This window comes from Artibeus jamaicensis, unplaced genomic scaffold (genome assembly GCF_021234435.1).
Source record: "Artibeus jamaicensis isolate MK-2021 breed Jamaican fruit bat unplaced genomic scaffold, CSHL_Jam_final scaffold_584, whole genome shotgun sequence".
Classification (NCBI taxonomy): Eukaryota; Metazoa; Chordata; class Mammalia; order Chiroptera; family Phyllostomidae; genus Artibeus; species Artibeus jamaicensis.
In genome coordinates, this window is record NW_026522048.1 from 4,969,353 (window position 1) to 4,996,054 (window position 26,702).

Genomic DNA, 26,702 nt, shown 5'->3' on the forward strand with positions numbered 1-26,702 from the left:
CCAGGAGCACAGAAAGAAAGAAGAAAACAGAAAGGGGAATCTAATGATATTTGGCACCTGACTAAGCATTTGCTGATTTTTAAACTTTAACCAAAATGCTAAAAATCTGAAGGGAGCCTTTGCCAATTTCATGATCAGGGGTGACAAACATTTAGTTCAGAACCTGAACATCTATAAAGGACACATGGGCAAAGCCAAAGGGGTTAGGATCAAGGGTGGGAGGTGGGGATGTTTGGGGCAGGGGGATCAGAAGGGGAAAAATGGAGACAACTTCACTTGAACAATCATAAAAAATAAAGAAATGCAAACATACAAACAAAATAACCTGCCAAAGAAATGTGCTCTGATAAGTACTTTAGGCTTTAACTGGGGTAAGAACAAACCCAAATAAATCCTCTTATAAAGGCAGAAAAATCAGCTTTCAATCAGTTATATCCCAGACTGATTAAATTAATCTGCCCTTAATCTACTGCTTGCTAGACATTTAAAAAATGCTCTCTGGTTGTAAATAATGGCATTCAGAGACTCAAATTATTTAAAAATGTTTGCATACACAGTGTTCAGCATTCTAGCAAAAATTAGTAGATGTATGGAAAGTGGGACTAAATGATAAAAACAAATGAATTAAAAATTATGATTATTGGAGTCATTGTATGTAGATTTTTAGTAACAATAATATGCACAAGTATGTATAAGATAGAAAATGTGAGCCGAGAGTTAAAATCTATAAAATACCTGATATTTAGAACACAACTTAATATATAGCTAGAGTAAGGGTTAGTCAATAAAAAGAAAGGTCATTAGGAAATAGAATAAGCCATGGGTACACTGAAAGTGCCGTAAACAGCATGTAATAGCAATACATAATGAAAAATTATAGTATATCTTCTAGATAGCACAATAAACAAGAGAGGCAGACAAACAGAGGAGGTAAGAAAAAAGAAAGAAAGGTGATTTCAAATGAGATGAGACAGTCTGAGGAAAGGCAAGAAGCAAAACATAGGCAGTGAGCTAAAACTGTGGCTTAAAATTTTGTCAAATGACAGCACAAGAAATCACAGAGTTAAGAAGAGCTATGTACATCAAGCAGGATATATACAAACAAAACCTTAAATTTCTAAATGCTAAATACAAAACAAGTATCTGTTTTTAAGCTATGTTCATCTTTAAATAACCAACAATATTACTTAACAGCATTCTTTATAGAAACAGTAGAAATTAGAAGACAATAGTAAGTTATTAAAAAGCGGAAAAAGATTACTTCCAACATAGAATTCTTTTTTTTTAAATATTTTCTTTATTTATTTTTTGAGAGAGGGGAAGGGAAGGAGAAAGAGTGGGAGAGAAATATCAATGTGTGGTTGCCTCTCATGCGTCCCCTGCCGGGAACTGGCCTGCAACCCAGGCATGTGCCCTGACTGGGAATCGAACCGCGATACTCTGGTTCGCAGGCCCGCGCTCAATCCACTGAGCTATGCCAGCCAGGGCTCAACATAGAATTCTATACCCACTGAGAATGTCATTCAAAAGTGAAAATATAACAAAACATTTTTATAAAGACAAGAAGAAAATGTATTATTAGATATTTCAAATAAAGTGGGTTTTTTTCTGTAATGGGAAATAATTAAAGCTATAAGTACAAATACAAGAAGAAATGAATATTAATAAGAATATTATTATAGAGAGAATTAAGTATATGACAATATACTCCTGAGGCTAGGAAGGTAGGTGAAAATGGAGGTAAGTAGTAAGAGTAAGGAGAAATAGGAGTTCTAGGTCCATGTGCTGATTAAGATGGTAAAAGTACTGACTTATATTAAATATATTAAGTCAAAGAAGTGTGTTTGTTACATTTTCTAGGCTAGGCATGGACTCCCTTAAACCACAGCAATATAATAAAGACATGCAAAATATTGAGATGTGCCTTTATTTTCCATGATCCTGGGGTAACATACTAGCGATAATCAGTCCTATAAGATTTTTAGGACTTTTTATTTCCTCTTTTTGTTCTTATTTCTGCATTTTTTCCCAAATATAATGAGGCCTAAATAGAATTAACCAACTCAGAAAGTGCAATTTGGACATGAAAAGAAAAAGCTTCATCAATTGTCCTGCAGAATCGAAATTACAATCAAGTGAAATCCAATGAGAATCACACATTTAGTCTTCCTTTTTGGAAATTTATTAAGCATTTGAAGGACCAGGTATTGCATAAATGTATGTACAAAAAAGAGGAAACTAATATTCTTTTGAGGAGTCCTATGTTACACTATCAAATGGAACACATGATTGGCTACCTGGATGTACTGTCATTCCACGAATACAAGAAGTGGCTTTGGAGACAATAGGAAAGGACTTAGAAAATGAACTGTAAGAGTTTTCCCACAACCTGACTACTCCATTTTTTTTTTTTGCTTTTAAAGAGAAATATAGTATTTGTGATCCCAAATGTGAGAATTGCATCCTTGCATATGAAGGTATTTTCAAGCATGATGTGCTTTTAAGCAACAAAAAATTTTCACTTGGCAGGAGCTCTTAGAAAATACTATTTTTCTTAATTTTTAATTTCTATCTATGCTAAAACTAGTAAAAAAGGGAAAATCCTTAAATAAAAAAATGCAAAAATTTTCAGTGTCTTTTGATGATTTATTTTTCTTAGTATTTCTTGTTCTCATTGTCACAATACTAACTTCCTTTTGTGATATTATGGGATATTATTGTGATATTTTTCAGGTGGGTGGCTATCATAATATATTATTACTACAAAAGAAGGACTGCAGATTGGGAATAAATACATCATGCACTTAGGAATTTCAGTTACCTAAACAATATATTTAGTTACCTAAATAAATTAGTTATATTAAATTGTTTTGATATTTTAATAGTAACAAAAATGAAAAATAATTTTATAAGAAAACAAAGCAATTTTGCCATGCCAATTCTCTCCATGGTGAATAAGAAGTTGAATAATGGTGTAGGAAGTCTGGTGTTTGCTTTGGAGTGCTATTTTTCAAATAGAGAAGACAGTTAAAATTACCCCTGATTCTAGAAAAATAGGAGTATTAGTCTTAATCAAAAAAGAAAAAAAAATCATTACCAGACTCAACTTTAAAAAGTAAGCCTGTGGTCTATAAAATATATTTTTCTATCTCCACTCAAAACCTATCAAATCCTGTTCAGTCACCCTAACTTAACTTGAAAAATACATATACTCTTTAAAATGTAATAAAACTTGTTATATATTTATAAACTTATTTATTTATATTATTTAATTTTTATAATTTAATGATTACTGGTTTAATATTCATTAAACATTTATTTAATGTTTTTATAATTTCATTATGAGGAAGTTATAATGATTTACTTTTTGTTTCCAGTATATTCAAGTTCACAGAAAGTCCTGAGTCTGTTGCTCTTTTTTTTTAATAATTTTATTTAGTTATTTTTCAAGTACAGTTTTTTGTCTATTTCTCCCATCCCAACCCCCCCCGCCCCGTGCTCCCCACCTCCCTCCCATTTCCTCCCCCCTTAGTTCTCATCCTGTGTCCTTCCTATTTGTTCCTCCAAATCCCTCCCCTTTTTCCCCCTTAACTTCCCTTCCCTCTCCCCTCCGGTCACTGTCCCCTTGTTCTCTATTTCAGTGTCTTTGTTTTTTTTCTGCTTGCTTGTTTGTTTTGTTGTTTAGCTTCCTGTTAAAGGTGAGATCATGTGGTATTTCAACCCCTGGCCTATTTCACTCAGCATAATGCTCTCCAGTTGCTCTTTTAACTGAATTGGGATTTTAAATTACATTAGTTAATGAATTCCTTTTAGGGCTACAACTATATACTATAATGCTCATCCTGTATTTCAAATGTCTCAAATGTCATAGCTACAACAAAGTTTAGAAAGAATTATTTTTAATCTTGGTCGAATTGAGGTTACACCATGTATTTGTTTTGAATGGTCAGATTCTTCTGGGAGTATTTCTCCTACGCATGTGTTTATGCATTCTATGTCTAGTGCCTAAAAATCTGCAGACCAGATTGGTACCACATAGACTGAATGAGCATGCTTGGCCTCCTGTTTGGCAATTTCTCCTCATTTTGCATGTATGTTCTTTTTTTTTTTCATTTTTAAATTATATTTTATTGACTATGTTACTACAGTTATCTGAATTTTCCCCTTCACCCACTTTGACCCAGCACCCCCCATACACTCCTTCAGGCACTCCTCATACCTTTGTTCATGTCCATCAGTCATGCATATAAGTTCTTTAGCTATTCCATTTCTTATACTGTGCTTTACACCCCCTGGCTATTCTGTAACTACCAATTTGTACTTCTTAAGCTTCTCACCTCTTCACCATTCCCCCATAACCTCCTCCCATCTGGCAATAATTAAAATCTCTGTAACCCATGATTCTGTTTCTGTCTTTCTTGATTGCTTAGTTTGTTTTTTAGATTCAATATGTATTCATTGACATTTTATTGTTCATAATTTTGATTTTCTTCTTTTTCTTAAATAAGTTCCTTTAACATTTCATATAATAATGATTTGGTGATGATGAACTTCTTTAGCTTTTTTTGTCTGGGAAGCTCTTTACCCTTCAAATCTAAATAGTAGCTTTGTTGGGTAGAGCAATCTTAGCTATATGTATTTGCTTTTCATGACTTTGAATATTGCTTGCCAATCCCTTCTAGCCTGCAAAATTTCTTTTGAGAAATATGTTGACAGTCTTACAGGAACTACCTTGCAGGTAACTAACTGCTTTTCTCTTGCTTCTTTTAAGATTCTCTCTTTATCTTTAACCTCTGCCATTTTAATTATGGTATGTCTTAGACTGTGCCTCTTTGGGTCCTTCTTGTGTGGGACTCTCTGTGCTTCCTGGACTTGCATGTCTATTTCCTTCACCACATTAAGGAAGTTTTCTTTTATTATTTTTTCAAATAGATTTCCAATTTCTTGCTCTTTCTCTTCTCCTTCTGGCCCCCCTATGATGTGAGTGTTGGAATGCATGAATTTGTCCCACAGGTTTCTTACACTGTCCTCATTTTTGGGGGGATTTTTTTTCTTCTTGTTCTGATAGTTTTTTGTGTTTGCTTATGTTACAAATTATTGATTTTATTTTCAGCTTCATCTACTCTACTGTCATTTCCCTGTAAATTGTTCTTTATTTCAATTGTGTATCCTTCATTTCTGACTGGGTTTTTTAAATGGTGTTGGGGGCCTCAATAAGTTCCTTGAGCATCCTTGTAACCAGTGCTTTGAATTCTGTATCTAGTAAATTTATTTCCTCTATCTTGTTTGGTTCTTTTTTTTTTGAGTTTTAATCTGTTTTTTCATTTGGGCCATGTTTGTCTCCTCATCTTGGCAAACTCCCTGTGTATGTTTCAGTGTATTAGGTAGAGCTGCTGTGACTCCCTATCTTGGAGAGTCAGCATGGGCTAATGTAGTAGGTGTCCTGTAGAGTCCAGTGGCAAAACCTCCAGTATCACCCAAGCTGGATACTCAAGGTGAACCCTCCATATAGGCTGAGTACACTCTCCTCTTGTAGTTGAGTCTTGGTTGCTCTTAGCAGGTCAATGGGAGGGATTTACTGAGGCCAGTCATCTGCAAGGACTGGCTGTGACCACTGACCATCCACCTCTACCCTCTATGGAAGATTTGCTGTTCAGGAGCATGATGGTGGTGCTCCACCGTGGTTGGTAGCTGTCCACTGGGTGCACAGGCTCTGTAATTTCCTGGGTAGAGCAGGCCATTGTTATCCCCCTTGTGTTGTGCCCAAGGCTACCCTACATAAGCTACAATGCAATTGGCAGATGGCTACTACTTATGCTGGGCTTGGAGGTTCCCAGATGAAGCCACACTGTGAACCTAGGCTGCTGGTAGTACCATGCCTGGGGCCACTGAGCAAGAGGTATGGGGGCTAGGGGCTTACTGGGGCCAACTGTTGCCTGTTTGAGAGAATTTAAGTTGTGAAGTGTGAGCCAAGACCAATCACTCATATGGAAAAGCCATTGTTAACAGCTTTTGTGGGCCTATAAGTTGGGTGGGACAGAGCTCCAGGGCTCTCCAAGGCCAAAGCAGTGTTAGGCAGATTGATGGAGTCTGAGCTATGGTACCCACCTGCCAGCTCTGTGGTTCTCTGAGGAAAGGGTTCAGAAAAGGAACAATGGCCTTTTCCTGTCTGTGAGAAAGTTTTCCCCAGCTTTTGCTTTGATATCAGACACTTCAGTTAATTCCCATATGCCACTGGTGGCTTTCGAGCTGTTATCTTGGTGCTGGAGCTCAGAGGGAGTGAGTCTGAGTGAGTCCAAGTGCAAGTTCTTTAAGAGAAACTTTTGGGGACTCCATAAATTCCTTCCACCAACTCAATCCCCACTGGTTTTTTGGAGTCAGAAGTTATATGTACATATCTTCTTGGTAGTGAAACCCTGGTCTGGGGGGACTGGTGTGGGTCCAGGATCTGTCACTTTTGAGATATCCCTCCCAAATTTGTATTGAGCACCCATTGTTATGGTATCACCTTGTCTTCTACCTGGATGGATGTGGCTTCTTTGATTCTTTAGTTGCCAGATTTCCATTCAGCTCAGTTTATGATGGTTCTGAATGATTGTTCTATAGTTCAGGTGTAATTTTGATGTGGTTTTGCGAAGAGGTAAGCCATGTTTACCCAATCCTCCATCTCGACCAGAATTACATATGTATGTTCTATATACTACTCTGTGCTGTCCACAGACAAGGAATTTATAATGTTTATACTTCTGAGGGAATTTTAAATATTGTTACAAAAATTATTTTGTATTCTTCCACCAAACAATCACTATGTACACAACAACTTCCAGGCTTATTTTCCCCAGTAGAAAATAATCTCTATGCTTGAGTGGGCAACTTAAATTCCATTCTCCTAAAATCACTGCAATTTTCTTTTTTTATTTATTTTTATATTTTTTAATTTATTTATTCATCTTTAGAGGGGAAGGGAAGGAGAAAGGGAGAGAAACATCAATGTATGGTTGCCCTTTGCGCATCCCCTGCTGGGAACTGGCCTGCAGGGAACCAGCCTGCAACCCAGGCATGTGCCCTGACTGGGAATCGAACCGCGATTGTCTGGTTCGCAGGCCCGAGCTCAATCCACTGAGCTACACCAGCCAGGGCTTGCAATTTTCAAACATTTTTATTGTCATTCTGTTTAGTTGTTTCATGCTCCTTTTTGAAAAAAATACTTCTTTAGCATACCTTGAGAAGAAAAGTTGAAGCAGATAAGAAAAATCCAGTCAATGCTCATTCAAAGAAATGTACCTGAATTTTTGCAAAGCATCAGTATGTTTTCATCTCAGCAGGAAATATGTCTCATCTTCCATGACAGTATCCTTGGGATGTTAATGTTTTGATTATCTCATTTGGAAACCATCAGAAAAATTTTTCCATGTACTATGTCAAAGGAATTTTCTCTTTATTTATGAATATATTCAGATTTCTGGAGATTTTCCAATTTTAAGTTGAATGAAATATTTTTAATGAGGTGCAACTTAGATAAATAACTCCCTTTTAATATTTTCAGGCCTGAAAGCCTGGAAAAATGACATTTTCTTTGTAGGGAAACACAGTATCTAGGTTTAAAGTCACAATACTCTGTCTCATTACACAGTTTGTTGTTCCCATTATAGATTTTCTTAAAATAACAATGAAGTAGCTATTATTTAAAAAATTTGCTATATAACATTCTAGAAAAGACAAATCTATAGGAATGTGAATCATATCAGTGGTTGTGAGGACTAGTGGGTAATAAACATGGAAAGACTATAAAGAATACGGAAATAATCTTTTTGGACAATGGAAATATATTTTTATTTTAATTGTGGTGGTGGTTACACTACTTCAACCATTTGTCAAGTTCACTTTTATGTCTAAAAAGAATGATTTTAATACATGTAAATATTATCTCATTGTGCCAGAAAGAAAAGTTTTACAACACTAAATTCATATTAATGGAGGGCTCAAGCTGTATAGAATTAAAATAGAGCCATATCAGAGAGAACCTTCAGGAGAATTCAATTACATAACGTAGGCTGGTTTGTGGATTACAATGTTTCAATATGAAACTCATTGTAGTACAATGAAGTGGGAAGAGTATAATTTCCACTTTTAAATATGTTCAGACAGTGCTCTGTTAAACTCAGAGTGTATGCTCTAAACTAATAATGAATAAGATAACTGACATAGGAGACTATAGAAGTACAATTAAAATGTTGACAATAGTTTAAAATGTCTCATTTAATATAAATATAACATAATGCATCAGAGCCAATTAAGTGTATGAAGTGCTGAGAAGAAAAAAAGGAGAGACATTGCTCTTATCTGATAAACAAAAAATGTAAGCAAAATTTTAAAAACTAATTTCCTTACCAAGATTTCTGCCAGAATCTTTCTTAGTTTTTCATAGTTTAGCTAATTATAATGTTCATGATCGAAGTGCTATTAGTCATGATAGAATTTTTTTGATTATTAGACACAGAAATGTTCAGATCAGTTGTTAAAATTTGCATTATATAGGTTAATATATTTAGGATTCAGGAAGCATTCATCATCTTACAAATTCCATGGAAAATTTGTACAAATTATTTAATATAATTATATCTATGATGTAGTTTAATCTGCTAATTGACTGCTTCTGTGTTGAATTTTATACAACTGTTGCGATTTTTTTTATCTCAAAGTAATACATAAGGCTATATCTCCTCCAAACCTTGTATGATAACCCTATCAATGCCAGAATTGTGTTGCTACCTTTGGTGAGGCACATGTTCAGTTACTGTTAAAACAGATTTAATCTAGAAACAAATGTATCCCTAGGATATGAAGAATACAGTATTGGATAAACAAGTATCCAAGAAATAGTTTTTATCTAAGTATCCAGAAAAAAATCATAGAGCTACAGTATCAAAATAAAGGCAGGATAATAAAGGCCAGAGCAGAATTTGGGAGTTTGGTTAAGACAGGAATGTATGAGTTGGTTAAACTAGGCATTGTTGAGACACATACTAGCTAAAACAAACAGAACAAAAGTACTCAGAACATGCCTAGCAGTGAAAGGAGAAGCTAGTCTTAATGCAAGTATCTTAATATGAATTTAAAGGTTTTAAAAGAAGGGTTTTACAAGTTTCTCTGTCTGGGCCCAAATCCAGTGATAGGGAGTTATCAGCTTAAATAATCATCACTATGGAAATGAGCAGGACAGTTTTTTAATCCTTACCTGAGGACATTTTTTAATTGGTTGAAGAAATAGAGGAAGGGAAAGAGAGAAACAAAGACTCAATAAAGAAGCATCAATTGGTTGTCTCCTGTGTGCACTCAGACCACAGATCATGCACGTCCCCTAGATCAGGGAGCAAACATGCAAATGAGGTGTGTGCCCTGATTGGGGAAGGAACCTACAGCCTTTGTTTATCAAAGGATGCTCCAACCTACTGAGTCACAGGGGCCAAGGCTGAACAGGCATTTTTAATAAAGGGAGAGCAGTCCGGGAGTGAAATTTCTCCTGGGGTTCCTGAACTATCAACAAAAAGAGTAACTAAACATGTGATGAATAAAAAGTTGTAGGGCAAGAAGTGTTATTTTAATTTTCTGAGAATAGTAAAAGCAAGGAGGGAAAAATCAACATTCTGCTCTTAATCAAATTCTCAGTATAACTGTGAATATCCATGCACTCAAAGAAGGAGTGAAGAGATTAAAAACACTCCCCCTAGCCAATACGCTCTTTGTAAATTGTCAGTTTAATATTCTTCACATCAATATATTTATTGTGCTTACATTTTTTCACATTCTCAAGTCATCTTAAAATATTAAATTCTTATTGAATGATAAATGTAAGCAAGCTGCCTTCTACATTATTAGTAGGAAATAAATATATATTTTTAAATGACTGTCCTGCCCTATCTGGTGTAGCTCAGTGGATTAAGCACAGGCCTGTTAACCAAAGGGTCACTGGTTCAATTCCAGTCAGGGCACATACCTTGGTTACAGGCCAGGTCCCCAGTAAAGGATGAGTTAGAGATAACCACACATTGATGTTTCTCTCCTTCTCTTTCTCTCTCCCTACCCCTCTGTCTAAAAATAAATGAATGAAATAAATAAAATAAAATAAAATGACTGTTCTAATGGGCTAGAATTTTTGTTCAATATTAAATAGCAAATCTCAACTTAGTGGGATAATCACAATATAATAAGAATATGTCTTTATAAGCATGAGAATGGAAGGCTAAAATTCAGATGTAAATAATCTTAGAAAAAGACATATCCCAAAATATGTTATATTAGGCACCATAATCATGCTTTTTTTGCAAATTGTTTTGTGTTATTTTATTTCATAAATAATATCTTATTTCAAAAATATTTTTGCATGTTGTATTAAATATTAGGATGTTGATGACATAATGAAGAAATTTTTAAAAATATTTTATTTATTTTTAGAGGGAAAGGAAGAGAAAGAGAGAGAGAGAGAGAGAGAGAGAGAGAGAAATATCAACCTGTGGTTGCCTCTCACATGCCCCCTACTGGGAACCCGGTCTGTAACCCAGCCATGTGTCCTGACTGGGGATCAAACCTTTGACCCTTTGATTCAAAGGCTGATGTTCAATCCACGGAGCTATACCAGCCAGGGAAATAAATATTTTATTTTTATGAATTCAAATACATAAAACATCTATGCCCCACCACTATTTGTTTGATATTGGGGAAATCTTAACATTCATTAGAATGTCTCTTACATTTTGTAGGTGTACTTGAATTATTCTGCATGTTCCTCTTTCAACATATTTTTAGTGAGCACATTGAAATTTGTATGTATTATTTTATTAAAGGTGTTTTGCATCAAATTATGGTAAAGAAAGAAAAAAGGAACACTTTCATCTTTAGAAATATCATGGGTTTCTTGTACATTGTTTTTGAGAATGTGAATTAGTACAGCCATTATAGAAAGCATTATGGAGTTTCCTCAAAAGATTAAAAATGGAAGTATCATATAATTCAGCAGTACCATTTCTGGGCTTGTATATGCATATGAAAGAAATAAAATCAATATCTTATAGGGATGTCCGCACTCCCATGTTCATGCAACATTATTCACAATAGCCAAAATATGGAAGCAAACCTAAGTGTCTGTCAATGGATGAATGGGTAAAGACAGTTTGATTATACACACACACAGAGGAAGAGTATTCAGCCACGAAAAAAGTAAATCCTTCCACTTGTGATAACATGGATAAACCTGGAGGGCACTATGTGAAATTTAATAAGACAAATAATCCTGTATGCTTTTATTCATATGCAAATTGTAAAAGCTGAACACAGAAACAGAGTAAAATGGTAATTGTCAGGGGTTGGAGAGCAGGTAGAAATGGGAAATGTCAGCTAAAAGATCTACTTTTAGTTCTACGATAAGTAAGTTCTAGAGACCTAATGTACAGCATGGTGACTATAGCTACCAATATTGTCTCTTATCCTTAAAATTTTTTGAGAAAGTAGCTCTTAAGTGTTGTTACCACACACACACAAAGGTAACTATCTGAAGTGATGGATATGTTCATTAGCTTAATTGTGATCATCAGTTCACAATTTATGTGTATATTAAGTCATCATATTGTATAATTTAAATATATATAATTTTTATTTGCCAATTATACCTCAATAAAAATAGGGAAGCATATAATGGAGATATTTCAGGGAAGTTAATCTCATTATGATATACTACCATATTGACTATTATGGTTGCTTTTTCTAATTAGGCTGCCTAATGATGTCTTCCATCTCCCACCAACTTCTGCTCTGTTGATGAGAATTCCTCAATACCTGCATCTTCTTGATAGACCTTATACTCAGCATAAGTATTGGAAGAGCTCTAGGTTATTTTAATTGAATGATAAACTGGTATTCTTACACAAATTTAACCAACCACACTACATAGGATGGAGAAGAGATGATGGAATAGTAAATAGGTCAGACATACTATATGCTGCTACTCCATTTTGGAAATTAAATAAATTAGAATGGGGCTTCTAGCACATAGTAAGTTCTTAACAGATTCTTTAATTTAATGTAATAGCAAACAGTTACGTAATATAAACATTATCTCTCCTTACCACTTCAGAACATGCTGAATAAGAAAAACAAAAAAAGGCAAAATATGTATATTTTTACTTTAAGAAAGGATTATATAGGATATAATGTATAATTTAGCAAATATTTTATGCCATTGTTAAAATTCACAACACACAAGAAAACATCCTTATTTATAAAAAGTAAGAATACCCTTAAAAGAAGTTTAAAAGAGAAAACACCTATGAACACTATTTTCAATATATTATACTCCTATTTATTTTTCATATTCTTTCTTAATGATTGGCATGTGCATATTTTACTTTGTGGTAAATATTTATACACCTGGAATGACAGAAACATTTATGAATATGTAGAGAAATAAAATGAGGAGTTCAAAAGAATAGTATGCAAATCAGAAAAAATAATTACTAACTACATTTTGGCAGATTTAATAAAGAGTTATACACAGGTACCGTCTGACCTGTGAATCTTGCAGGAAAAAAAAAGAGTTTGGTGATGCTTCCGAGCCAAAACTACATTTGAACTAACTCTTTCATGTGATCATTATCAAGCCAAGTAGACAAGGTTGCAGAACAATGGAGTAGTGAAATAAAAGATGTTTCATAAAAAATGAGCATATGATCCTCTATAAATATGCACAAGAGCACACAACATTTAGGCCTACATGGAAAATACATAAGTTTGAGACTATGGTAAGAGATCAGATTTGAAAATGAAGCAAATGAGGTCATGGACAGCATTTTGACTCACAGTAAAGTAGCAGTTCTCAGGTATGGCCCCAAGATCGGCACCACCTGGAAATTTGTTAGAAAGACCAATGTTCAAAGCCCACTCCAAAATACTGAATCAGAAACTCTGAGGTAGGGTCCTGGGAATATTTTTTAAAAACCTTCAGATGATCCTGAAACACATTAAACTTTGAAAACCACTAAGTGTTTGCACTAAAATGTTTGGCATTTATAATAATTTGTTGGCAGATTCATTGAAAGGAGACATGAATGAAAGCAAGAAGATGAATCAACAACATTTTGGCAGTTCAGGTGAGACCTGATGAGGTTTTCCATACATTAAGTGTGGTGATAATAGACTATTATAGAGATTTAAGAGAACATTGGGGTATAATATTGAGATATGAATAGGGAGATATAGAAGCATAAGGTAAGGGGGTGAACTTTGATTTTGAGGTTTCTAGCTTTGTTAACTATGTAAAGGAATCATACACAAAAGTATTTAATATACTGCCAAGTACTATTTGTATATATTATCTTTTAATATTTTAATCATTTATGAGGGCTTTATTAAAAATATACTCTATCTAAATTTTATACATTCTTTATTTGGTTTAAGCCAAATCTGCAATTATTTAAGCGACAACTGAGTTTCTAGTTTATAATAAGACAGTTATACTATAAACAATATACTTACCAGCTGATATATAGTGGAAACATTTTTTGGAAAAATCAAATTTATTATAATATATAATTTAATTAGCAAGTAGTTAAATGTTAATATTCTTTTAAAATTAGGGCAATAACATAAACTCCAAGCTTATTACAGAAAATAAGAATAAGTACCAGAAAGTGCATCACCTTCTTTATTTTTATTTTTAAAATAGCAAATTTATTGTATCTCTTCAACTTCTTAAAATCAGTAGTAGCATTTTTTATCCTCGGATGAGTGGTGGAAAGCTTGTTTTAATAACTTTCATTGGAGTGTTTGGGTTATAAGAAGTACTAACACTGTTATAAGTAAAGCCACAGACTTGTACCATAAAAATGAAATAAAGAAATGAGAGCAGAATCCTAAGGAAAATTTGGTTTTAAAATGGGCACCTTTTAAAGTAGGCACCTTTCAAAGTAGGCACCTTGGGACTTCACACAGTTCTCCCATTGCCATAAGCTGCCCATTCTTATTTTTCTGAACCTCACTGATAGTCTGAAATCTCTTCCATATCAAAGGTGAATTTAGTTTTGAGAAAAGCCAGAAGTAGCAGGGCACCAAATCTGGGCTGCAGTTGGGCTGAGTCACCTGGGTGATTTGATGTTTTGCCAAAAAACTCTGCCCAGGACTTGAGGCATGAGGGGGCACGGTGTCATGGTGAAGCTGCCAATCCCAGGTTGCCCACATATGTGGCCTTCTGAATCATCCAAATAGTTTCCATGAGTAATGTTCAAGATTACACAAAATTTGATGAAGATTCAATGCCCTACTTGCTCAGTCATTTTGAATGTGATGGCCACAGAGTACACATGGTCACTCAACAGCACCTACTGCCCCTACTGACTAGTACAGTTAAGTTGTCATTGTTCACACAACAACATTCTAGTCCACTCTCCTCAGCTGTCAGGTTACGTCGATGTCACATAAACTGTTCTCATTTTGTTAACAGTAGCCAGACTTTTTCCAGACAGACCTCATACATATTCTCCACATTTATATAAACATTTATATAAAATATTGCTCTTTCTACACAAACACACACACACACACACACACACACACACACACACACACGATCCAGCAGAAGTGATGCCTGTTTGAGTGTGGTTGGTAGGGTAATAACATGGTTGTAATAATTTATAGTTTTAATTTGAATATTTCACTTAAAATGTCATATAGTGTGCTTGAGTGTGATATTGTTATATTATAGAATTGTATGCTTATGATTTTGTGATAAATAGGGACATCATTTATGCCAGACCTCGTATATTAAAATTTTCCTTTTGAAGGTCTAGAAAAATATTCTACTATTTAGAAACAATATTGCAAAAGGTCAAACAAAATATCAGATAACTATTTTGTGCATACATGTATTTTTGGAAATGCAAATAAATGTGAAATAGTTGTATAAAATATTGTAGCCCACTGTGACCAATTTCTGGTGATCTTTTGCATGTTATATGACAAAAAAACATTTTGAATAAAAATAAGTAGATAATTGGAATATCCTAAAATAATTGCTCTACTTTGGGCATTACTGCTTGTGGTATATGTGATAGTAATTACAGACCATTAACATTTATAAAGATATATTCTCCTAATGTAAATTGATGGGTCAGTCATACTGTTCTAGTGATATTCAGAATATATAAATGTTCACATATAATAAATTTAGTTGTCCAATGTAAAAATTGCTGAACACAGAGTTAAACTAAGTGTTCATATTAATAAAATTCACTATTAGGTGAGGGCTTAACAGGAAGTTCTTTGAGAGAAATATATGAATTCCTGTTTAGGTTATTTACTCCCTTATACTGAGCAATTTATAACCATGATCACAATTTATCCCGGCCTGAACTGGAAATCTCCTGCAGAACATTAATGATTGCATTAATGTAGATTTTGTAGCTAACATTTTTCTTTGTGACAGTTTCATGTTCAAAATTGTATATGTATGACCTCTATGCATATAATTTTATAATTATATTTTAAAATTTAATGGCTACATAATTTTATACCTGAAAATGTCATCAATAGATTTAACAACTTTAATAAATTGAATCATTGATATTGGTTATTACAAAGATATGTAGGATAAATTGAGTCAGAACACCTGGGTTTGAGATTTGGTCAGCATCATTACAAGTGATCTAATTTTCCTTTATCACCACTAACCCAAGAAAAAATCAATTAAGTTATAATTATTAAAAATATGATCTGCAGTATATATGAAGGCTTTTTTTGCTCTGAGCTGAAAATCTAACACGTGTCCTTAGCAAACTTAAAGAATGTACAGACAATTAAGTAAACTCCATTAATCAAAAGGTAAGTGGATGGTAGATTATATGTTGCATGAATTAGTTCTAATTGAGTGTTTTCTGGCTGTATATGGATTTACTATATGCAATTATTATTTGTGAACATCGTTTATTATGTCTGTATCCTTCATTAAAATATCAGAAAATAAGAATCCTCCATGCCTTTAAAAAGAATTTTGTCTACAGAGACTAATGAAAGGCCTCATTCATTGTGGTTACTCAATGTTTATTAAATTAAAAATATATATATTTAAATTTAAATGGCAATTATATTGTGTTAGACACTGAGTATTTTTACTATTTTTATTTGAAAATATCAAATATTACAGATGAAGAAATTGAGCTTACTGATAGAAAACGCTGTTCAGAAGATCAAACAAGTGGATGAGCCTGTATACAATCAAAGCTTTCTGAGTAAGATAATAATGAAGACCATGATATTAACAATAGCTAAGACAAGTAATATTTACCAAATGTCAGACCCTAAAACCCTTACTCATATCAGCTCATATATTTCAAATAAAAACCTCTGAGATAAGTAGGATATTAGTCTTATTTTACCAGAGGGCAAAATGAGTCAGAGAGAAAGAGAGAGAGAGAGGGGTGTTTTGATAAGCTCCACACAAGTAGAGAGTTCAGGAGGTAGAATTTAAAAAGCCAGTCTAGCATCAGAATCTTTCCTTTAAATACTAAACTTTACAGCTTTTCAGGATGGACATTTTTTATTATTATATTTTTAAAGAGCACTTTAAAAAAAGATTTTATTTATTTATCTTTCAAGGGGAAGGGAAAGAGTGAGGGAGAGAAATACCAATGTATGGTTGCTTCTTGTGCGTCCCCTGCTGGGAACTGCCCTGCAACCCAGGCATGTGCCCTGACTGCAACCTTTGGTTCATAGGCCCGCACTCAATCCACTGAGCTACACCAGCCAGGGCAGAATGGACATTTCTATTTATGAAACAACTTGTTCACTATGTGAATCTGCTCTAAATAATTATAGGATGTGAAGTACATCAGTGAACACTAGGGGTGAGAAATACTCTTACAATGCAGGTGCATTCATTCAGCAAACATTTATAAAGTTTCAACAACATGATGAGGCTGAGGTATGCATATCAAAATAAATGATTGCTGAAATTAATAGTCTTAGGAGAAATTTCTATACTGCAGTTATTACCTGTTAATGAGTGTTTGAAGCAGCATAATAAAGACTAGCCTATAAGAAAAAAATCCTGGATTCTAACTTCTAGCTACAATGTCAATAACCATTGAACAGTCATATAGTTTATCTGACCCTCAGATAGTTTTTAAATTAAACTTATTGGGTTGACATTGGTTAATAAGATTATGTAGGTTTTAAGTGTACAGTTCTGTGACAAATCATCTTTATGTCACATTGTGTGTCCACCACCCGAAGTCAAATCTTCTTTGTCACCATGCATTTGATCCACTTTACCCTTTGCTGTTCCGCCAAGGCCCTTCTCTCTGGTAACCACAATACTGATGAATGTGTCTGTGAGTTTTTGTTTCCTTTTCTTGTTTGTTAACTTCAGTGTTACATCCCATGTATGAGTGAAATCATATGGGTCTTGACCTTCTCTGTCTCACTTATTTCACTTAGCATAATATTCTCAAAATCCATTCATGCTGTCACAAATGGCAGCATTTCTTGTGTGTGTATGTATGTGTGTGGCTGAGTAATATTCCATTGTAGTAGGTACCACATCTTTATCTAGTCATCTATTGAAGGATGCTCATTTTTTCTATGTCTTAGCCAACATAAATAATGTTACAGTGAACCTTATATTCTTGATCTGTTAAACTGGGGATTACAAATTCCAGTTATGCTTGCTTTAATGAGGTATGAAGATAGTTGATTGACAAAATGTTTGCAAAAGGGCCATATACACAGGGTGTTATGTAAATTTTCAGTGATACCTTAACTAATTATTTACATTTAACTTCCATGATAGTAAACTTGAAAACTGTGCTTCAAACATTTTGTAAAATCTCAGAATATCCAGAAAATGTCACTTAGAATGTTTTCCCCTAGCGAACAATACCAAGCATTTAAGCTCCAATATAGGGAAACATTCTCTTTGAATAGCTTTGCCAGCTTGGGAAAATGGTTTATTTTTTTTCAATTTGACATTGTTCTTCTAAAAGTAACATATAAAAATAATATCAAAGTACTTAATCAAGTTGCTTTGAAACCATATATTTTAATTAAAAAATACACACTTAAAAAAAGAAGCAATGAGATAGAGCATGTAAGTGATTTGCTATTTGACACAATCAGTTGCTTAAATTTACACAAAGAGAGAGGGGTTCTAGTTTCTGGGTTAAGGAAAGAGGGTGAAAATTTGTAGGTTGATAAAGGGAATATACAGCAGTAGGATTCCCCCACAAATAATTACTTGCCTTTACACTTGGTGTCTAGAATTTTACCCCCCAAAATAATTACTTTCCTCTAAACTTGGTATATAACTACATGCCTCTCAATATCATATCCTTGTGGTACATAATTCCTCTAGGCAGAAAACTTTAGCAATAAAGTCAGCCTTGCATCTTCATCAGATTGTTAAATGAGGAAGTGAAAAACTTTGCAAACCAGTGACACATAATAAATGCATATACTGAAAATTAAGTATTCATTGACTGAATTTACTAACATGTTACTGGCATCAAAGCATTAGCTTTTCAAGGAAATCTACACTTTAGGGAAGAATCTTAAAATAGAAGGTATTCTAAAATTGTCTAGATTTAAATGGTGTGACTTTGGGATAAAAGGGCATTTTTAGTGATGTTGTAGACACCAAATTAGCAGCCTAGTTCTTATAAGGATCCTGGTAGCCTGACCAATCATCATGGTTTTCTCAGGACTGTCCCAGTCTCAGCCCTGAGAGTCCTACTTGTAGAAAACCCCTCAAACCTAGGCAAGTACAAGAGTTGATCACCATTGTTCCAAGAACCCTAGTCACACAGAAGATCACTAGCCAAGCAACTAATAATACTTTCTCTTCTGCTTTCTCTAACATATTGGACAATAAAAAATTCCTCCTCTCTTCTTCACTTCTAAACCATGTGTTGTCTGTCACAAGAATTATATTTACATAGAACACCTCTGACCTTGTTAGCATCTCCCTTGCTAAGTTCAGATATGAGAAAGTAATGCAAATTGGGAGATCATTAGATATGCAACTCCTTTTATTTCCCTTTCCAATGTATTTTCATTCTGTGAACTTTTCCTTTATTCTGCTCTCTCCATACCATTTTTGCTTCTTAGCTTTGGTGTTTTATTTATTTCTATTTTTAAATTTTATTCTTTTAGTGTATGATAGACTCTAATCCCTCCTCCCCTCCAAAGGTATACATAGCCCAGAAAACTTGATCCACATTGCTTATGCATATTTTATCTCTACTTTTCTGTATGTTATATGTCTCTCATTTTTTAAAAATTTAGTTGTTCATGAGCATCTGCTATGTGCTTGGCTCTTTCTTAGGTGTAGGTGTAGAGATCAAACAGTAAAGTAACCTTATCATTGAGGATACCCATATGTAAACAAATAAAGGTAGAATAAATTGGTAGGGTAGAGTCAGTTGAAATAGGGGAATGAATAAGGAAGAATTTACATGGAGTGAAGCTCTAGCTTGGGTTTAAAAAAATGAAAAAGTATTCTCCAAATGGAAGAGGTTTAGGGAGTCAAATTACCATCCCTAGTCAGTGAGAATCATATAGGAGTTATAAAACATTTTAGTGTGTTCAGAACTGATAGAGAATCAGATTAAGGGGAAAGGTAAGACCCAACCAGAAATCAGGCTACAAACCAGGTAGGGGTGAGACTATAGAAACCCAAGACATGGAAACCATTACTGTTTTCTGCGTTTTCATCTTTAACTCTGGTCATCTACTTGTCCATTTATGGTCTTAAAATTTAATAGTATGAAGCCCTGGCTGGTGTAGCTCAGTGGGTTGAGCTTGGGCCTGCGAACCAGGCAATCGCGGTTCTATTCCCAGTCAGGGCATATGCCTGGGTTGCAGGCCGGTTCCCTGCAGGCCAGTTCCCAGCAGGGGATGTGCAAAGGGCAACCATACATTGATGTTTCTCTCCCTCTCTCCTTCCCTTCCCCTCTAAAGGTAAATAAATAAATTTAAAAAAAAATTTAATAGTATGAATGAAAATAACAGAAGAAAGTGATGCATTCTCTTTTCCAACATTACCAAAAATCAATGAGGATGGCACTCAATAAAAAGAAAATAGTGAAAGCTGGTGGTGGTTGTATTTCTCATTTGACTAACATACGGGTCTTTCCAACACCTCCATCATATATTTTACTTTTAAGCAAACCAGAAAGAAAAGTGCTGTTAAAGACTGTGTTGGGAGGTACCTGGTGCTACAAGAGATTCTACAAGATTGCACTCAACAAGGAGCTATAGCATAGTAAAGGAAGCCAGAGTGCTATAGAAGCTGAGCAGTAGTACAAAGAAAAGGCTTAGGAAAGAAGATACTACACCAAATTCTGCATTTCACATAGCCTGTGCTTACCACCTCTGCACATGGTTTCATCCCTCTCATAATCCAGGCAGCGGGAATGGTGGAAAGCACATTATCACAGTACAACTTTAAATATTAGGAAATTACTACTTTTACAACATTGTTATCTAATATCCCAAATTGATTAATGGGCCTTCAATTGTCTCAAGAATGTTCTTTACTGCACACAAAAAAAATTCAAAATCATGTATTGAGTTTAATTGTCACATATGTCAATCTGGAACACTTCCTAAGCCTATTTATCTTTTTTTATTATTATCATTGTGGGAAGTTCTTGACACACTGACATTCTTGAAGAGTTATTTTGTAAAATATCATTTAATTATGGTCTGATGTTTCCTCACAAGTTTCTATTTTTTGGTCTTTTGACAGAAATACTTCACAAGGATGGTGTGCATTGTGTGGGAAAGCACAGCTGTGAATTTATCTCATTACCAGTGAGAATTGCTCATGAAAGAATTCAATAAACCAACAAAATAATTTAACATTATATATTTATGGCTGGAAGTTTAAATATTATAGTTAATAAGGATAGATTTTGATTAAATTTTACTTTTCTGCATGCAATGAAAAATGATAACTTACAGGGATACATAATTAAAGAAAAATGTAGTTACATCTATAAAGCAGCACTAGAATAAAGATGTTGAATATTTCTTGAATAAATTCAAAATTCATTGTTACAGATGGTATCCACTTATGGTATCTACTCAGTGGTAAAGTATCCACTGAGTTGTACTATTTAAATCCATTTAGGATTTTATCATAAACTGCAATCTTAGTTTTGACAGCTTCTTGTGCAATTCTCTATCAAAGCACTTAACATATTTGGAAAAATTGTAAGCTCATGAAGGGTAAGCAATACATCTTATTCACGTATTGGCCAAGGACTAGCTCACAGCATTCCTAAATAAATGTTTGGTAGAACTTAGTTATAGTTTAAAAAGATAATCTTGAATTCTGAATGTTCACTAATTCAAATTAAGCTTTTTTCAATTACTTTTGATTAATGAGGTTTCAGTGTTTACTAATTTAGTAAATATTAACCACCAGCTACATAAGTGCTTCTCAGAGTACTTGTGATAAATACTGTGAAGATGATATCCAAACTAGAAAAAATACAATTTACAATATAGGAATATTATCATCTTGATTAGCTAATTATTATATTGTATGGTTTATCACAATTTATAATTCGAATTTTACTATCCCTTAGTGGAAATATGCTATTCAACACCAAATTTGCCATAGGAAATGTATTAATGTGGTATGGGTTTCGATATTAGGATCAAAAGTCTAGTTACAGCTTGTGGATCTGTCTTTCTAGACATGTCACTCTAGGCACTTCACATAAACTCATGAACCTTGGTTTCTTCATAAGCAAGATTGTTACAAAGATGAATGTAAATGAGATAGTGTACCAAAATAGAAGATATAAATTTAAATTCAAAATGAGCAAGTGAAGCTAAATTGATTATTAAATAATGACATACATTTCCCCATGATGTGTTTAGTATGTTGTGACCTGGTTTTTATTTTCTACTCTTAATTAATATTAGAATTGGTTATTTTTTCTCAATTATCCTTATATGTTTGAATTATTTTGTTTTTAGTATTTTCAGTATTCTTATTATACTATATATTATATACTGCTGCCATAATATGATAGGAAGTAAGGGTTACCTACATCTCCAAATATCACTACATTATGTTTATTAGGGATCTAACAGCAGTTTAAGGGTACTTAGTCAAATTTTATTTCAAGCACAGAGTTGGGTACTTTTCTTCCTTCAAAGTAAAATTCATCCTTGAAAATGCTGTATCATGTTTGCAATCAGTAACAATTTGGAATTGAAGTTGCATTTTATTACCTTGATAATTTTCTAAGTGGTTTGCAGCCTGTCAGAAGGTATGCTCATCCTCAGCTGATACCTAGTCCATTACAGTTGGCTGTAATTCTGCACCTACGTGCGCTTGCTTTTCAAGCTCCAACACACTTAGATAATTTTTGCTGTAGTACTAAGGTAACAAAAATGAAGAAGTTGAACACAGAGAACACAAATGCTCATTGATGGAATGTATAATGCCATATCAAGATACTTGCATTTTGATTTTCCAAAGCATTTTATTTTCACTTTTAAAGACATTAGAAAGGAAGTTGCCCAGGAGCACTAGCACCCTTCCGTCTCTGCAACTGGCCATCAGCGTGTCCTTTCCTGAGGAGCCACCAAAATGAGTCTGTGACCTGCCTGGGGTGTGCCTTCTCCACGTGCTGATGTGTAAAGTTCAGAAGTATTGAAGGACCAGTATCCTTTCAGAAACTGCAAAGATTTAAAAACAAAAATAATCTCAAAAAAATCTTACTGTTAATAAAGATACTACCTCTCCTGCTTCAGCAAGAAAAAGATGACTCTTGGATTAAAAAGGAAATCAATAAACTACTTTAAAAAGGAGAAATCTCAAAAGAATGTTAAAGATCGAAGATGTTGGAAAAAGAGGTTCATGTCCTTGGGCAGAAATGTGGTGCTCGGGACAAGGGACTCTGACTTCGGGATCTGGAAGCCGAGCTGGAGTAGGTGGTAGCAAAGCTAAATGCTAGTGTAAATGGAAAAAGTCTCCCTGCAAGTAATGCCACACTGGCAAAGCGGCTACTGAATTAACTAGAACTAGTAAAGTCTAAGTGCTTTGTCAAGGCTAGTAAAGTCTAAGTTTTCTGAAGATGGTAAACAGAAGAATCTGAGAATTCTAAGCCTTGAGTTGATGAAACGTAGGAACAGAAGAGAAACTAGGATGAGTAGTATGAAGGCTAAACAATAAGTCATAGACGTGAACCTGCAGGTCACCCGGGAAAATCTCAGAGAGTCTCAGAGGAAAGCACAACTCAAGACGAACTCACTTCATAAAAAAAAAGATTGATGACAAAACTTAAAACAGAAAAGCTCTTAGAATCCGTTGAAGAAATTAGTGGTGCTTTATTTGAGGGACAAGCTAAAAAATACAATCTAGACATTGGCCAATTAGGAGAAAATTTGAAAGAGGAGTCATGAAATTTTAAGCCTTAAGCAGTCTCTTAAAGAAAATAATGAGGGAATTTCAGGAGAAAAGGGGAAGAATTTACAGGAATAAGTATAAAGAACACATGGAAAACAACTAAGGGGGGTAGAAATGGGAGGCAGGTGGGGAGCACTGGGGGGTGGGCTGGGATGGGAGTAAAGGACAGAAAACTACTTGAACAACAATTAAAAATTTAATTTAATTTAATTTAATTAAAAAAAAAAGAAAATGATGTTATGTTGTCTAAGCAGGTAAAAAATATCAATGCTATATGTCAGCTACTTGAAAAAGAAAAAAGACCTCATCGACAAGGACAGAGAACAATAAAAACCTAAATTCTGAAATGTAAAACTTAAAAGAGTTTAGCCCTGGCTGGTGTGGCTCAGGGGATTCAGTGCAGGCTGGAGAACCAAAGGGTCACCAGTTCAACCCCCAGTCAGGGCACATGCCTGGGTTGTGGGCCAGGTCCCCAGTTGAGGGTGCACGAGAGACAATCACACACTGATGTTTCTCTCCCTTTCTTTCTCACTCTCCTCCCCCTCTCAAAAATAAATAAATGAAAGCTTTTAAAAGAGTTTATTCTTAAAAAAACAAGAACATGAAAAGCTATAACAAAAAGAATTGGAAATCGATTCACTTCTGCTACAAGGAAGGGATTATCTTCTAGTCTTCAGCAGAAGCTCTGTTCTTTTCAAAAGGAAATTATAGCCAAATGAGGGACAAGCTGAAAACCTGGACAAACAACTGGAAGAAGAAACAAAATAAAGAACTGAATCTTCTAGAAGAAAACCTGAAGGTGAAAAACTGAATTTGAGAAAAGTAAGTTGCCCGCAGTCAAGCAACCCTGCTTTTGCAGGCAAGGTATAATGATGCAAAACCTTGGAGATGTTAGTGCTCAATTTGAAGGCTATAAAGCATTAACAGCTAGTGTAATAATAGTTCTTAAGCTGAAGCCTCTTTGCTTAAGGAAAAAAGCTTGAGAAAAGGCTAGGATGTTCAGCATCAGATATTGGCAACCCAGGGCTCAAATCAAGAATATCCGGGGATATTCAGACCAGATCAGCACTTGAAGAAGCAGAAATTAAAGAAATCACAGTTTATTTTCTCCAAGAAATAACTGATTTGGAGAAACAACTCAAACAACAAGGTGAAGACTTTAAGAAGCAGCTGGAAGAGGAAAAAGCAAGAAAAACTGGAGAAGAAAATATGCTGGCAGAACTAAAGAAATGAATATGCGGCACCTTGTTTATGTAGAACCATATAATTTTAAAAAAAGCCTTTTCAGCTGCAACTGGATGCATTTGAAGCAGAGAAACAGATTCTGTGGAATGAACATGGTGCGGATCAGGAACGGCTAAATAAACTAAGATATTCGTATGCTAAAATATTAGGTAATCAAAATGTAAAGGAATACAAACATGTTATGAAATTAAAAGACAACATTTAAATTGGAGGTATCAACACTCTGCTCTCAGCTTACTAAAATAAAGCAAAACGAGAAAACTTCAGGAGAAGTTGAATAAAGTTTCAGATAACTTCAAAAGCTTTTTTCATGAAAGTAAAGAAAAATTTTGTTCTCAAAACCCCATTGAAAGAAGCAATACAAACTGCCATTGAGTTCCTATGGAGTTTTGAGAATCATGAAAGTAAAAATCTGAAAAACAAATGGAAGATTATTTTATTCTTATTTTTTATTTTTGTTGCTGTTATTATTATTGTGTTAGTAATTAATACTTTCAAGTGTGTTTAATATTACTTACTGTTTTATGTATCTGAAAGCATGTTCAATATGCTTTACCAACATGTCTTCTAACATTTTATTTTTTATTTTTAGAAACTCCTCCCTGCTGCTCATTTTCATCACTTCATTCTAAATCTTCTACTTGGCTTGCCAGCTGTAAAACTCATCCCCATCAATCCACATTGCTTTAAAAATCACTGATATTATTCCCATATTCTGAAACCTTGGATGGTGTCAACACTCTAATCCCTAGGGTGTGTGTGTGTGTGTGTGTGTGTGTGTGTGTGTGTGTAGATATTTTCATTGTATTTTTCCATTCCCTTATATCCACCCACTACTCCATTGTCCAAGTCCATGAGTCCTTTTACCTTTTTGCTTGATCCCTCTACCCACTATATTCTGCCCTTCCATAGCTGTTATCTTGCTATCTATGAGTCTGTCTCTGTTTTGCTTATTAGTTCAGTTTGTTCATTAGATTCCATATGAGTGGAATCGTGCACTATTTCTTCTTTCTCTGACTGGCTTATTTTACTTAGCATACATAATGTTCTCCAGGTCCACCCATGCTGTTGAAAAGGGTAAAATTTTCTTCTTTTTTATGGTCAAGTAGAATTTCATCGTGTAAATATCCTACAGTTGTTTTATCCACTCATCTAAATTAATGATGGACCCTTGGGCTGCTTGTATGTCTTGGTGATTGTAAATAACACTGCAAGGAACATAATCTGAAACTTTAGGTGGTTTCAAGATTCTAATCCCCAGGTTTTTTAGTTTAATCCTGGAAGGTTTCTCTAATCTGAACATTTTAAGCTATGACAAAACACCTTGGCTTGTTCTTGTCTCAACTTTAATTCCCTTAATAATGCTCACTCTGTTTTATCCGTCATCCATTTATCCAGTTCAAATAAGAAGTAAAAGCATGTTTAATTCCATAGTATTTTCTTTATCTCTTACTGGGGTCACTGAGCTAGTCAATAATTTATAGATACCTAGATTCTATCCCAGTCCTACTAAATGAAAGCCTGAATTTTGGCCTGAAAATCTGCATTTTAAACTCTGCAGTTAATTGTTGATACATCAAAAATCTGAGAAAAAAATGCTCTTAACTCTTTAGAGAATTTTCTTATACTGCTTGGCATCATTCCAACCACTGGGTATTTGATTAGTATTTCTGTAATGTGAAATAACAATCATATTAAATCATTAACCCAATTATTTACTATCTGTGACTTCCTCCCTCTCCTCCCTACCTTGTCTTTAGAATTACAAATGGTAGAATATTTAGAAAGTGATAATTCTCCATCTAAAATTTCTGGTTTACATAGTTAGTATATATCATAAGCTGCCTTTTAAAAATATTTCTCCATTGATGGACCAACAGAGAAAATAAGCAGAATAGCTTTTTATAATAAAATATTTTATTGGACATTTAAAATTAAAATAAACTTTCCTCTCAGGACTGCCTTCGCTGTGTCCCATAAGTTTTGGGTT

General features: G+C 34.3%; 1 protein-coding gene and 1 pseudogene across 2 annotated transcripts in view; both read left to right on the forward strand.

Annotated features, from left to right (window-relative positions):
• MGAT4C (MGAT4 family member C) overlaps positions 1-26,702 on the forward strand; it is a 337,535-nt gene that overhangs the window by 151,795 nt on the left and 159,038 nt on the right. The gene's annotated exons all lie outside the window — the stretch shown is intronic.
• LOC119059033 (hyaluronan mediated motility receptor-like) lies at positions 1,735-25,087 on the forward strand (annotated as a pseudogene).